The sequence below is a fragment of the Nematolebias whitei genome, chromosome 2 (genome assembly GCF_014905685.2).
Source record: "Nematolebias whitei isolate Nwh7 chromosome 2, NemWhi1, whole genome shotgun sequence".
Classification (NCBI taxonomy): domain Eukaryota; kingdom Metazoa; phylum Chordata; class Actinopteri; order Cyprinodontiformes; family Rivulidae; genus Nematolebias; species Nematolebias whitei.
In genome coordinates, this window is record NC_056499.1 from 43,734,608 (window position 1) to 43,750,444 (window position 15,837).

The window sequence follows — 15,837 nt, forward strand, 5'->3', positions numbered from 1 at the left end:
GATTGCTAGTATCACTCAGCCCTCTGTGAATAGTAAACAGCCATCAGGGTGCTAATGATCCATTGTTAGACTGATGGTCCTTCTTGAGCATGTGATCAGCTGGTTTTGGTTGTCAGCAGCAAAACTGGTTGATCCACTCTGAGAAGGTGCTATTTAAGAGACTGAGCTGAATACAGCACCTCAGACTGAGGAAGTCTCTCGGATGAGAGACGAAACGTTTCTACATTTTTTTGCTTTGTTTTTTTTGAATGTCCAGAGGACCAGATTGAACTTTTTTTTATTTTTCTACCTGGATTATTGAGCATGCATCAGGAGATCAGCCCACACTACTTCTCAGTTTTTGCAGGAAAAAAAAAGAAATTAGGATCAGAACAAATCAATCAAAAATATGGAACTTTCAAAATGATGTGTCAATCTTCAATACTTGGTTGTGAATCCCTTTGTCTTAATCACTGTCTCGATGCGACGTGGTATTGAGACAATCAGCCTGTGGCATTGACTGGGAGTTATGGAAGCCCAGATTTCCTTGATGCTTGCTGTCAGCTCTTCTTTGTTGTTGGGTCTGGTGAACCTCCCTCATTTTCCTCTCGAGAACACCCCATAGATTCTCAATGGGGTTTAGGTCCGGCGAGTTGGCTGGCCAGTCAAGCACTGTGGCATGGACATCATGCTAGGTTTTGGTGCTTCTGGCGGCATGGGCAGGGGCCAGGTCCTGCTGGAAGATGAAATCTGCATCTCCATACAGATCCTCAGCAGAAGGAATCATGAAGTCCTCTAAAACATTTTGGTAGACTGTTGCAATGATCTTGGATTTAAGAAAGCAGAGTTTACCAACACCTGCACTGGACATTGCACCCAAATCATGACTGACTGTGGATATTTCACACTGGAGCTCAAGCAGTATGGGCTCTGTTCCTCACCCTTCTTCCTCCAAACCCTTGGACCTTGATTTCCGAATGAAAGGCACACTTTACTTTCATCGGAAAAGAGGATCGAGGAATCCAACAGTTGTATCTCCGGGATACGTCTGAATGTGGTGGTTTTTGAAGCTGTGACTCCCGCCTCATTCCACTCTTTCTGGATCTCTGCCAGATTCTGGAATGTTCTCTGTTTGATAATCTGCTGAAGCCCACGGTCATCTCTTTTGGTGGTGCATCATCTCCTGTCACATTTTGCCCTTCCACTAGACTTTCCATTGATGTGCTTGGACACAGCACTCTGTGAACAGCCAGCCTCCTTAGCTATGAACTTTTGTGTCTTACCCATCCTATGGAGGGTATCAATGATGGTCTTCTGGCCAGTTATGTCTGCAGTCTTCCCCATATTGAACCGACCTGAGACAATTGAACCTAACTGAAGCAATTTAATGACACCTGGGGAAACCTGTGCAGGTGCTTTGAGTTTAGTAGATGATTAGTGTCACACTCAGTTTAAAACATTCATGCCCTGCAACATTTGGGCTGATTTCTCCACAGTATTCTAATTTTTTGAATTCCTGTTTTTGTGGGTTTCATGAGCAGGAAGCCCAATTTATGTAATAATAAACAAATAAATACTTGAAATTGTTTAAATTGTGGGCCCTGAATCTATCATCTATTAAATATTAACTTTTTGAATGGAATTATGGAAGTTAAACAACTTTTCCATGATATTCTAATTTTTTGGAAAGGGTCTGTATAGTATATATAGTAAAATAAACTACTATTTACTACTTGTACTACTATTCCTACTTTGCGGTTTTTCACTTATGGTGGGGCTTCGGGGTATGGATCCCCTGTGAGGGACTACTGTAGTCTCATGGAGTCACGAAGACCCACCCCCAAGAAAGAGGTGTATTGGGCAGCTCTGTGAGTGCCCAGGTGTGACGAGGCTAATTGTTTTGGCTGCATGAAACTCAGTAGCTCGTCAAAACAACAAATAAAAATCCATAAATTAGCCGTAGCATTGTTTAAGCTGTGAGGTTCAAAGCCTGTGAAAAAAGTAGTGGCTTATAGTCCAGAAATGACGGTACTTGATGAGCCATATCATGCTTTTTCTGTACTGGTATATATGATATTAAGGCTACTCTCAGCTTTAAAATCAGACCATTGAGTTTATTTGTCTAATTTGAGTCACTTTTAAGTCCTTTTTCAAGGTTAACCACTTTGAAAACATTATTTATTTATGCATTTGTTTATTTATTTATTTTGTTTGTTTGTTTTTGGACACATGCAGATTTAAATAGAAAATCAAATCTTATTAATTATGTATGAGACAGGGGTTAGCAGGGGTCTTTTTTTATATTAAGAAAAATAAAGCAATCATAAGTTATGAAAACGTATTCAGTATATATTTTTGGTTTGTCGGTCTTGCACAAGAATTTGCTGATGTTATTTGAGTGAAATCTTTAGATGTTGCATCCAAAGCTCTGACTCCAGCATCATTCTAAATTCTCTTTTTTATTATCACGCTCACGTGCAAAGAAAAGCGAGTTCATTTAAGATGTGCCATAATGACACCACTTCCCTCCTCCATGTGGAGTTAATCAGGCTTGTCTTTCCATCAAAGAACGTGCACGTGTACCAGTGAAATGCACAAAGCCATGAATAATAACTAAAAGCTTGATGAATGCCTCTGTTTATCATGTTGCTTCCTCCAGAGTAGGGGGTTTGTTTACATAAAAGCGGGGATCTGGTGTTTGGAAATGTAAGCATGAAAGAGTATGGATCTCCCCCTCCCGCCTCCCCCTCCATACACACACACACACACACACACACACACTCCTGCATTTTAAAGGTCAGGAAGGCTTGTTTGTCAGGTTTTTGCTGCTGGTTTTTGTCGTTTCCTGCTGCATTGGTGCTCTTCGTGCTTCAAAGTCAGCAAACCAGCAGCCAGCAGGGTACTTTGATCGTGGCAGGCAAAAAAAACAGTTACCATACTTGCTGCTGTGAATGTCGCACCGCCGTGTAAGTCGCATCGGTCCATACATGTCGAATAAAGTGGAAAAAAACATAAATAAGTTGCTTCGCCGTATAAGTTGCATCTATTATGCTGGTGTTGTGCCAAAAATCGAATGGTTGCCAAATAGCGGCTGCGGGAGTGTGCACAGGAGGACTTTAACAAGAATTTAACTAGACTAACACTTAAAAACAATTATTTGTTTGCTCAAAATTGTAGCAAATGTGTGTCTCAGTTAAACTTTTTCTTAATAAATGTACTTTAATGGTCAAATCAGAGTCAGAGTTTCTTTATTGTCATTCGCACCTCATGTGGTACATGTGGTAGAGCGAAATTATGTACACAGGGTCCCAGTTACATCCAACAATAAAATGTAAAAGAAAAACAGTAACAACATCTAAGATATGAACTAAGAAAAACATCAACTAAATATACACTAAGCACTCATAACATAAAACATTGAACATCAGCACAAACATGAACATGAGTATGTGAGCAGATGTGCACGCATGAACACATCAACATTGAAACAGATCAGCAGCAACATGAAACAGATCAGCAGCAACATGATATGGTTTTTCACAGTGATTATTCTGGTTAGAGATTCATGAGTCTAACAGCCTCAGGGTAGAAGCTGTTCCTCAGTCTAGTGGTTCTACACTTAATGCTCCTTAACCTCCTTCCTGAGGGGAGTGGGGCAAAAAGTGTGTGTGCTGGGTGGGTGGGGTCCTTCATGATGCAGGTGGCCCTCTTCCTGCATCTGGAGGTGTAGATGTCTGTGATGGTGGGGAGACTGATTCCAACAGATTTCTGTGCAGCCTTCACCACTCTCTGCAAAGCTTTTCTTTCTGCAGCTGTGCAGCCTCCATGCCACACATTGATGCTCGAGCACAGGATGCTCTCCACTGCACACCTGTAGAAGGAGGTGAGGACTGAGCTTCCCAGACCAGCTCGCCTCAGCCGTCTGAGGAAGTAGAGTCTCTGATGAGCTTTCTTGATCAGGCTGGTGGTGTTGTTGCTCCAGCTGAGGTTGTCATTCATGTGTACACCCAAGTACTTGTAGCTGGAGACCACTTCCACCGCAGATCCTCTTATGTTCAGGGGGGTGTAGGTGTTTTTGTTCCTTCTGAAGTCCACAATCATCTCCTTTGTCTTCTTCACATTGATGTGAAGGTTATTCTCTCTGCACCAGCTCTCCAGGTGTTCCACCTCTTGCCTGTAGCTGGACTCATCATTGTTTGTGATGCATCCCACCACCGCTGTATCATCTGCAAACTTTACAATGTGACAGCCTGGATGGGTAGCTGCACAATCATATGTGAGCAGAGTAAACAGAAGGGGGCTCAACACACATCCCTGAGGAGAGCCAGTGCTGAGGGTTATGGTGGAGGAGGAGAGGTTGTGGATCCTCACTAACTGTGGACTCACTAAATCACCTGTATTTCAAAAGCCGATACGCGGAAGCGCGCAGATGGACGACTCGCCGTGCATTTCTTCGTAATTTACCAAGATAACCACCTAAAAACAGCCGTTTGCTTGACATTATAGTAAAGGTGGCTCAGTTGAACTTTTCCTTAATAAAAGGACTTGAATGGTCCAATGCATTTCGCAGTGCCGCCCAGGTGAACTGCAGCTGATTTGACGTTTGCTCCAGGAGTTCTGGAGCGAGACGAAGGTGGCTTGGTATGGCAAGTCAATGTCTCATTAATATCCACTTTTACCTATTAATGAGACTCATGGCTTGCCATATGACTCGATCGCCCTCTTGTGGCTGAAAATGTTAGTGTTCAATATTTTCCATGTCAGATTGAATGAAATTGTCAGATCTCAGTCAAAAATTGGGTTATAAATATGGGGAAAAACATAAATTTGTCGCTTCACTGTATAAGTCTCAGGCATGCTAATTTAGAATAAACTGGAACGTATACTGCGAAAATTACTGTAATTCAACAGTGACACTAAAAATGAGGGCAGTTGCACAAGAATATAAAGCCTCGCTTGTTTTTGAGAGACAAAGACAGATAAGCAGACACACCTTAGTAAGATAATTTATTTAGCTCAACTCTCCAAACGAATAGTTTTTTATTAATTTTATTTTCTGATAAATAATTTTATGTGATTCACTGTTGTCCCGCTGATGTCTGGGTGCGATTTGGCAAGTTGGAGTTCACCATACCTTTGGGGTTAGCTGTTGTCTGTTTTTAGTAATGAATTCATCAGGAGGTCTCCTCAAGGTTGTGATTAGTCACAAATATGAAACGAGAACAAAACTGTCCAGAAATATTTTAATCTTGGAGTTGCTAACCAGAAAAACTGATAATCAGCTTGTAGTTATCATGGAAATATCATTAACAAACACTGTTTATGCTAATTCTAATTTGAATTTGAAATTATATAAATATGGAGGTTTGAGCAAATGGTTTTCTGAACAGAGTGACTCTTAATTTGAAAGGCTATTCCTCATGATAAAGTAGAGAGTGAGGAGGAGCATCAGTGATTATCGGGGTGTTAAACATTTGGGAAGGAAGCGAGAAAGGAGGTGAATGTTTGATGTAGGTGTGTGTGCAAGTCATCATTCCTGTGAGCTGTCCTTAACGTTGTGTGCTCTGAGGATAAAAGGCTGTAATTGGCCCCGTCCTTCCTCCACAGCTTGTGTTTGCTCGGACAACACACGGGACAAATGGGACTGTGTGTGTGTGTGAGGCCGTGTGTGTGGTGACACTCTGGAGCTGCAGGGCCTTGGAATGTTAACGAGCATTTATCTCCCTGCACCTACAGTTCTGTGTGTGTGTGTGTTGGCAGCACAGATGATGATGCTATCTGGTCTGCACACCTGTGCAGCTGGAGGTGGGGGACAGGTGGAAAAAGGGCAGTGGGGTTTTTAGAAGTTAGTATGATTATTATTTATTCATTAATTCCTTTATTGTGTGAGTTTTGTCACTGATCCTCTGCTGCAAAACAAAATGCTGACTGGTATAGGAGAGACAACTTATAGTATTATTACATTAAAACTAAGTTCAAAGGCAACGAGCAACCTGCATTCCTTTAAAGAATGCAGTACGGTCTTTGTAATTTACTCATTTCAAGAAAATATGTACTTTTGATTCGCATGTAACACTTTTAAATTAACACTAGTATTCAGGCATCAAATGGTGCCTAACTTCTGGAATAATAGCTTTGAAAAACACGTGGAGCAATTTTCTCTGTCAAACTGCTGACTTTGGCATTTTTGGTAAATGGGAGTAAACTGGAATGAATGGAAATGAAATGGAATAGAATGAAAGCAGCGAATGACCAAAGAAAAACTAAAGAAATATTGTTCAAGTTCACTTTTAAAGATTATAAGGAACTCTGTATTCCATAAAGCAAAATATAATAAAAAGAACTGCGGCTCAAATATTATCTCGTGTTTGTCGAATGACTTGTTTTTTTGCTCGTTTCTTTTGCTTCTCGTATTTTGTTTCTTTTTATTGCCTGGCGTCAAAAAGTTAATCTGATAGTTTGGACATGTCTGTGTATGTTGTGTTTATTGTGTTGGCGCAATATCTCATGAATCAGTGGACCTATTTTAATAAAACTTTCGGAACGTATTAATTGGCTTGACATCTACAGCTGATTAGCTTTTGGAGTGAACTGTATTCAAGATGGCCACCGAAACAAAGCACATCCAATTGTACAGAGACTGAGCTACAATTTGGTGTGGTAGTAGCTGAGAGTCTATTCCAATTCACACTATGAGTGCTAACAGATCTCACAAGATCTTGTAATATTACAGAGAGGTTTGTTTAACCCAAATTACTAAAACTTATTTTTCATCTTCAAAAATTATTGTCTTCTTAGTTTAAAACTCTGACATGAAAGAAGCTGGGCAATGTGCATCTATTCAAGAAATGCCAGACCTTCAATCATAGGTGTTGTGTCAATTATATGCGAAGAGGACTTGTCCCCGTCACATTTAAACAACATTCGTGTGGACCCCCCCACCACCACACACACACACACACACGTTTACCACAAATATTAGTTCACCCAGCACTGTTTATATTGCTACGTGAACAAATCCATTCCACTTGATTAATAGCAGAATTCTCAAACCACTAGAAAATCCACTCCGGGTTTTCCTGGTTACCTACAACAACTCACCACACTGCATGCAGTGTTTCCCAGAAGTCACGTGGCTTGGCAGGGCGCTCATCTCTCCAGGGTTTTTTTTGTGGACGGGGCAGGAGGAGGAGGAGACACCTCTGTGTTGCACCCTAGCTTAGTGCTACGTTAGTGCCGGCAGTTGTCGACGGGGGTGGTGGGGGTGGGGGTTTAGAATGTGTGAGAGAAGCAGAGCGTGATGTCTGTAGCATCTTAGCTAGTGTGTCTGTATTGCACACCACCAGCTTAGCACTACATTATTGCCAGTAGTTGTCGACTATGTGTGTGGGATATTCACACAAGGAGAGCTGTTGGTCAGGCTACTTATTGTGCTGTGCTCTCTAAAATAGTTATTGAATCAAGTATTTACTTATGTAGGTAAACATCTATGTTAAACATCCTGTTAAAATACACCACAATGCAGGAAATGGCATCTACTTTATTAAAAAATTTCTGGGGGAGGACCCCTAGACACACCCACCAGTGTGTTCTCCCAAATTACAAATGCTTCTGATGCCAATGCCTTCAATTTCAAATAAGTTTGAATTCAAATTTAAAATAGTGCATTGGTTAGATTTACAGACGTAAAGCCTAAATAGCTAGCTTGATTGTAATTTTATTTGGTTTGTTACATTTTAAAGAACCGTTTTGTCCTGCTGGTCTATTGGCAGACATCAAATTTGATGTACAGTAGTTGAATGCAGACATAACACATGAGTAATGAAAGTGCCTTTTGTTGTAGAGATTTGTCGCACTGAAGTACCTTTTGAGCAGGAGAAATCAAGATCAAAGAGTACTAAACTGACTGAAGACGCCCGCTGACATTTCTGCTGTCCTTTAAACTAAGCAGGTGTCCGTACAGCTGGGGCTGAGGCTGTGTTGCTGATGAGCTGGGAAACAAAGTGCGACAGGTTGGGTTAAGGTGCGGGGGCACAGAGTTGCCTCGTGTAGGTTAAAGGAGACAAATCTGTGAAGGCACTGTGGAACGTTTGATGCCCTGTCTGCCTGCAGCTGCTCCTCCAGCTGTCCCGGAAATGCGATGCAGCAGTGGGTGGGGGGTGCGGAGATGACAAGAAAGAAGGTGACCGTGTCCAAACTAGACACTGCTGTAGATGTAGATGACTCAGAGGAAGGAAGAGGGTGTTCTGTTCTCCTTCATGTTGGGACTTTTTACCTGTATCGCTTAACACACACCTGGACCTGTGTGAGATGGTGGTGGGTGATAAAAAGGAAAATGCTCTTCTGTTATCTTGATTGTCTGGACTAAATCTCCATGAACTTTTTTTTTTTTTTTTTAAACTAAGCAAACAGGGTTGGCTCCAACAGTTAATGCCAAAGTTTTAGGCAAAGATATCACATTATGTATTACCCTCAAATTATGGGTTGAGGGAGGATGCTCAGCTGCCACTGCATCAAATTTTACCTCTATATCTCTAAAACCAGCTGAATTATAACCATATTTGTGTATTTTAAGTTCAGTTGTCTGAGGCATCCATCTTGAATTGGGTTGACTCAAAAAGTTAATCAGTTGTAAAGATTAAAGTAAAGATTACTTTCTAAAAGATTCACTAAAATCAATTCAGTGCTTCATGAGATATTTTGGTAACAGACAGCAGTCAACTTTATTGTGTGAATGTTTATGAAGCATTCACACTATTGAGATCCATTTTTCTTCTATACATTTTTTGGCACAATTTTCGTCCTGCAGTTTTTAAGTTATTTCAACAAATCCATTCAGCTCTTTCAGGACAATCCTGCTATGACTTGGTATTGGTGCAACTTTAGCTTTTTTTTAAAACTATTTAGCCTTTTCTGCCATGTTTTCTTCTTTCTCATAGAAAATGAATTGAGCTCATTTTACATCCTTCACATCTTTAGATCTGTTTACAACCTTTTTCTGCTCCTTTCACATTTTGTTCTGGTTCAACTACTTTCAGCTAATTTCAGCTGTTATTTCAGCTTCTTTTTGCTCCTTTCAGATTATTTCTGCTAACCACAATATTTCTGTGCTTCTTCTAACTTCTTTCTGCTAATTACAGCTTGTTATGCTCCTTTCAGCTTATTTATGCGTTTCTGCTTTTTCTACTATTTCAGCTACTGTTTAGCAGCTTTTATGCTAATTATAGCTTTTTCTGCTAATTCTGCATTTGTTGCACTCATTTCAAATTTTTTTGGCCTAATTCAGCAAAAATGTGCTCTTTCCACCTGTTTCTGGTTATTTAAGCTTATTTCTGATATTTAAGATACTTTTCAGCAGTTGTTTTAATAATTTCAACTTTTTTCAGATAATTTCCTATTTTTTTTCTGCTCATTTCTTCTTCTTTCAGCAAACATCTTCTTTCTTCTTACTTCTGCTAACTTAAGCTTGTTCTAACTTTTCAGCTACTTTTTACCAATTTTTGCTAATTTCAGGCGTTTTCAGATAAATTCAATTTTTTTCTGGTTATTTCTGCTACTTTCACCCTAAAAAACTTATTTCTGCTAATTTCAGCTTGTTATGCTCCTTTCAGCTTTTTTCTGCTAGTTTCAGTTATGTCTTCTATTTCAGCTACTATTTACTGGTAGCTCTTTTTATGCTAATTTTAGCTTTTTCAGATAATTTCACATTTTTTAGCTCGTGTCAGCTCTTTCCACTTCCTTCTCGTATTTTAAGCTTATTTGTACATTTTCAGCTACTTTTCAGCAATTTTTGCTAATTTCAGCTTTTTTTTAGCTAATTTCCACATTTTGTGCTAATTTCTGCTAATTTAAACCTAATTCAGAAACATGTTCTTTCTGCTTTCTTCTGCTAATTAAGGCTTGTTCTTCCATATTAGCTACATTTCAGCATGCTTTTTTGAGCTAATTTCAGCTGTTTTTCAGCAAGTTTTTCTGCAATAAGCATTCACACTGCATTTTCGCAGGAAATACAATTTCTCTAGTTCATCTTGAGTTTAAGAAAGTATATTTTTTATATCTTTCTTCAGGAGTGTAGATGGATTGAACAAATGTTGTTGCTTGTGCAGCGTGTTCATTTAAAGAGTAAAACACTGAACACGCACATTACTCTGATTCTTGTGGTTCATTATCATTCCAGTCTCATTCCAGTTTTAGCCATTTACCAATTGACATTTATGTTGGGCCGTAAAACACTGTCATTAAGACAGCAGCTTTGTTTTGAAAAGCCGAGCAACACCACGACTCTGAGGAGCAGAAGTCAGTTTTTCCATCTATTCAGCATTCCCATCCATCTGCTTTTCTGCTGCCTTACTGGAGGAAGATGGCTTTGAACAAGTATGGCAGAAGATCCGCCCTGACAGCTCTGTGGGCACGGCCCACCTCTATTTAAATCCAACCTTGGGTAATGGTAGAAGTCAGCGTCATGAGCCATCAGGACTCGTCAGCATGTTTTTGCAGCCTGTTTCTTAAAACAGTCAGTGAGTTGTTATGTGTAAACATTGTTATCTTCAAGGCAAAGAACAATAAATAATAAACAATCTGGTATTTACAGTCTTTAACGCCTCCCCCGGTTCAAAATGTGGTAGGCAGATTTTCAGACATCCATCTGGATTTTTTTTTTTTTATATAAGCGCCTAGCAGTCTTTAAACAAATGCTTATTTCCAGCTGCCTGTAATTGCAGCATTTTAGATAAAGATCATATTAGGTTGAAAAATGACAACAACAAAAAAATGACATCACAGCCATTTTGTTTTAAAAATGCCAATATTTTCAATATCGTAAGATCTCGCTTGATTGGTTATCGGTTGAAGTTTGTGTTGTGAATGTTTTCAGCTACTGCTACACAATTTTTTAGCTCATCGGTCAAATTCAGTATAACAGTAATTTTTGTGCAGGTTAAAATTATTTAGCTGTGGCAGCCATCTTGATGTGGGCTGACATTTTAAGGTAAATTATTGTACATCTACAGCCAGTAATTACTTTCTGAGAGTTTCATTGATATCTGCCAAGTGTTTAAACACTGGTGTCATAAGCATTTATAATGTTGGGGGGAGCACATAGGTGGGGGGTCTGGGGGTCCTCCCTCATAAAATATTGAATAAAGTAGATGTTATTTCCTGCATTCTGGTGTATTTTAATGGGTTGTTAAACATCTACATTTACTTACGTAAGTAAACACTTTATTCAATAACTATAACGGCATGGCACAATACTGCCCCCCCACCCCCACCACCACCACCACCACCACCACCACCACCACCTCTCAAGTGGACAACTGCCAGCACTAACGTAGCACTAAGCTAGAGGTGCGCAATACAGATGCGCTAGCTAAAATGTGCGCTCCGCTACTCTCACGCACCCCACCTCCCTGGTCAACAACTGCCTACACTAATGTGATGCTAAGCTAGCTCGCAACACAGAGGTGTCTCCTCTTCCTCTCCCCGCTTTGTCAAGTGACCTTGGAGAAACACTACACGTGGTGTGAGTTTTTGTAGGGAACCAGGAAAACCCGTAGTGGACTTTTACTGGTTTGAGTATTCTATTAATCAAGTGGAATGGATTTGTTCACAAAGAAATATAAACAGTCATGGGTGAACTATTATTTCATGGTAAATGTGAGGGGGTCCAAATGAATATTTTTTTAATGTGGGGCCGACGCGTCCCCTTCACATGTACCGGTAATTTTTGTGTTTGAAGAGATATTTAGCTAACAGAGAAAAAGGGTTGACTCCAGCAGGTAACGCCGAGGCTTTAAGCATATATGTTGAGCCATGTTTACCCCTGAAGTATTTGTTTAAAACTATGCTCAGCTACTACCACACCAAAATTTACATCAGTATATGTAAAATTTAAACTGACAGCCAGTGGTTCAGAAGATATTTAGCTAACAGAGTTAATTCATATACAGTATATATTGAGAATGTTTTAAATACGGACCTCACACAATCAACTCTCAAAGTATCGGGTGATGATAACCCTCAGCTACTACCACAGCAATATTAACTTGTTACATTTAAATTAGACAGAGTTATCTTTATATTTGCTGAGATCGCTTTACTGTGGTGGCCATTTTGATTAGGATTAAGTCCGAACGATAATCAGTTGTAAATTTCAACCTTATGATTTGTTTCTGAAATTTTGAATACAATCCATATAAGTACATAGAAATACAATATAAATATTGGTACAGCTATGCTGTCAGGGCCTTCATGCCCCTAGTAGGGTCACTCAAGGCAGACAGGTCCTAGGTGAGGAACCAGACAAAGTGCAGCCCAAAGACCCCTTATGATGAGTACAATCTATGGAAATAATGTTCCCTCGCCCGGACGTGGGTCACCGGGACCCCACTCTGGAGCCGGGCCTGGAGGTGGGGCATGCTGGCAAGCGCCTGGTGGCCAGGCTTTTACCCATGGAGCCTGGCCGTGCACAGCCCAAAGAAGCGACATGGGTCCCCCTTCCCATGGGTTCACCAACTGTGGGAGGGGCCAAAGGGGTCGGGTGCAATGTGGGATGGGTGGTGGCCGAAGACGGGGACCCTGGCGGCCTGATCCTCAGCTAAAGAAGCTGGCTATTGGGACGTGGAATGTCACCTCTATGGTGGGGAAGGAGCCTGAGCTGGTGTGTGAGGTTGAGAGATCCCGGCTAGAAATAGTCAAACTCACCTCAACACATGGCTCTGGCTCTGGAACCAGTTTCTTTGAGAGGGGTTGGACACTCTTCCACTCTGGAGTTGCCCCTGGCGAGAGGCGCCGAGCAGGAGTGGGCATACTTGTTGCTCCCCATCTTGGTGCCTGTACGTTGGGGTACACCCTAGTGAACAAGAGGGTAGCCTCCCTCCGCCTACGTGTTGGGTGATGGGTTCTGACTATTGTTTGTGCTTATGCGCCAAACAGCAGTTCAGATTACCCACCATTTTTGGAGTCTTTGGTTGGGGTACAGGAGAGTGCACCTCCTGGGGACTCCCTTGTTCTACTGTGGGACTTCAACGCTCACATGGGTAATGACAGTGAGACCTGGAGGGGTGTGGTTGGGAGGAATGGCCCCCTCTGATCTGAACCCGAGTGGTGATCTGTTATTGGACTTCTGTGCTCGTCATGGATTGTCCATCAAGAACACTATGTTCAAGCATAAGGGCATGTGCTCTTGGCACCAGGACACCCTAGGCTGCAGTTCAATGATCGACTGTTGTCGTCTCATCTGATCTGCGGCCGCATGTCTTGGACACTCGGGTGAAGAGAGGAGCGGAACTGTCCACTGACCACTACCTGGTGGTGAGTTGGCTCCAATAGTGGGGGAGGATGCCAGTCAGACCTGGCAGACCCAAACGTATTGTGAGGGTCTGCTGGGAACATCTGGCAGAGTCTCATGTGAGACGGAGCTTTAACTCCCACCTCTGGGAGAGCTTCAAACACGTTACAGGGGAGGCGGGAGACACTGAGTCCGAGTGGGCCATATTCCGCGCCTCTATTGTTGAGGCGGCTTATCGGAGCTGTGGCCACAAGGTTGTCGTGCCTGTCACGGCGGTAACTCTCGAACCCGGTGGTGGACACTGGCGGTGAGGGATGCTGTCAAGCTGAAGAAGGAGTCCTATCAGGCCAATTTGGCCTGTGGGACCCCGGAAGCAGCTGATGGGTACTGGCAGTCCAAGCGGCATGTGGCTCGGGTGGTTGCTGAGGCAAAAACACAGGCGTGGGAGGAGTTTGGAGAGGCCATGGAGAATGACTTCCATACGGCTTTGAGGCGATTCTGGTTCACCATCCAGTGTCTCAGGAAGGAAAGCGGTATGCCACCAACACTATTTATAGTGGAGGTGGTGTGCTGCTGACCTGAACTCGGGATGTTGTGGGTTGGTTGGCAGAATACTTCGAAGACCTCCTCAATCCCACTGGCACATCTTCCACTGAGGAAGCAGAGCCTGGGGACCTTAAGTCGGGCTCTCCAATCTCTGGTGCCGAGGTCGCCAAGGTGGTTAAAAAGCTCCTCGGTGGCAGGGTCCCAGGGGTGGATGAGATTTGGCCGGAGTTCCTTAAGACTTAAGATGTTGTGGGGTTGTGTTGGCTTACACGACTCTGCAATATTGCGTGGACATCAGGGGGCAGTCCCCCTGGATTAGTAGACTGGGGTGGTGGTCCCACTATTCAAAAAGGGGGACCGTAGAGTGTGCTCCAACTACAGGGGGATCACGCTCTTAAGCCTCCCTGGTAAGGTCTATTCGGGGATTCTGGAGAGGAGGGTCCATCGGATAGTCTAACCTCAGATTCAGGAGGAGCAGTGCAGTTTTTGTCCTGGTCGTGGAACACTGGACCAGCTCTACATCCTCAGCAGTGTCCTGGGGGGTGCGTCGGAGTTTGCCCAACCAGTCTACTTGTGCTTTGTGGACTTTGAGAAGGCGTTCGACCGGGTCCCTTGGGGAGTCCTGTGCGGGGTACTCCGGGAGTATGGGGTACCAGGCCCTTTGATACGGGCTGTTAGGTCCCTGTACGACTAGTGTCAGAGCTTGGTCCGCATTGCCGGCAGTAAGTCAGGCTTGTTCCCAGTGAGACTTGGACTCCGCCAAGGTTGCCCTTTGTCACAGATTCTGTTCATAACTTTTATGGACAGAATTTCTAGGCACAGCCAAGATGTTGAGGGGATCCGTTTTGGTGGCCTTATGATCGCTTCTCTGATTTTTGCAGATGATGTAGTCCTATTGGCTTCATTAGTTCGTGATCTAAAGTTTTCGCTTTAGCGGTTTGCAGCCAAGTGTGATGCGGCCGGGATGAGGATCAGTTCCTCCAAATCCGAGGCCATGGTCTTGAGACGTAAAAGGGTAGAGTGCCGTCTCCGGGTCGGGGAGGAGGTTCTGCCCCAAGTGGAAGAGTTTTAAGTATCTCAGGGTCTTGTTCACGAATGAGGGAAAAATGGAGCATGAGATCCATAGGCAGATAGGTGCAGCGTCGGCAGTGAACCGGGCGCTTTACCGGTCTGTCGTGGTGAAGGGAGAGCTGAGTCAAAAGGTGAAGCTCTCAATTTACCGGTCAGTCTACTTTCCTACCCTCATCTATGGTCATGAGCTTTGGGTTGTGACTGAAAGAACGATATCAGATACAAGCGGCCGAAATGAGTTTTCTCTGCAGGATGTCTGGGCTCTCCCTCAGAAATGAGGTGAGAAGCTCAGTCATCCAGGAGGGACTCAGAGTAGAGACGCTGCTTCTTCACATCGAGAGGAGCCAGTTGAGGTGGCTCGGGCATCTGGTTAGGATGCCTCCTGGATGCCTCCCTGGTGAGGTGTTCTGGGCATGTCCCACTGGGAGGAGACCCAGAGGAAGACCCAGGACATGCTAGAGGGACTATGTTTCTCGGCTGGCCTGGGAACACCTTGGGATTCCCCTGGAGGAGCTGGCCGAAGTGGCTGGGGAGAGGGAAGTCTGGGCCTCCCTACTTAGGCTGCTACCCCCACGACCCGACCCCAGATAAGCAGAAGAGAATGGATGGATAGAAGTTTATAGAAATTAATGTGCACACACAGATACACAAACAGAAGCATTGCTTCTTTTTTGCCTTTAGAGTGGGTGATAACCACTTTGAAGAGTGTTTTAATCCCATTAAATTTATTAAGATGTGGTAAATGTATAATGTAATTTGTAAATGCTGTAACACTTGTTTAAAACTACACAATTTCCCTGTTGTTAACCAATATATATATTTTTTTTTCAAGTTACAAAAACACTTTTAGTTGTCCTTTTTGGTCTATAGTACACATAATGAACAAAATGTTTGTATGATGGAGAAAAAAAATCTGAGATATATTCCTGTCGAGATTAAAATCTTCCATCAAA

General features: G+C 42.7%; 1 protein-coding gene across 1 annotated transcript in view; it reads left to right on the plus strand.

The window, feature by feature from the left end:
• The window catches only part of lrp4 (low density lipoprotein receptor-related protein 4), a 453,372-nt gene that overhangs the window by 405,236 nt on the left and 32,299 nt on the right, over positions 1-15,837 (plus strand). The window lies entirely within an intron of this gene.